Below are 268 nucleotides of genomic sequence, written 5' to 3'. Positions count from 1 at the left end.
ATCTTCTTTTATCCTAAACAATTCAATTCGGCCTAAGTTCATCTTCAAAAATAACCCATCAAAACCATGGGTTCCCTTGCACCAAACAAGATAGATTGTTGTAAACAGGATCTCCTGAAGAGGTTCTCATCACTATCCTCATCCTCATCCTCTTCCTCATCCCCATCCTATCCTTATCCTCATCCTCATTCTCGTCCTCATCCTGATTCACTTCCTCATCCCATCCTCATCCTCATCCTCCTCCTCATCCTATCCTCATCCTCTTTCA

This window comes from Lupinus angustifolius, chromosome LG20 (assembly GCF_001865875.1).
Source record: "Lupinus angustifolius cultivar Tanjil chromosome LG20, LupAngTanjil_v1.0, whole genome shotgun sequence".
NCBI classification, from domain to species: Eukaryota; Viridiplantae; Streptophyta; class Magnoliopsida; order Fabales; family Fabaceae; genus Lupinus; species Lupinus angustifolius.
This window is presented reverse-complemented; position numbering follows the sequence as displayed.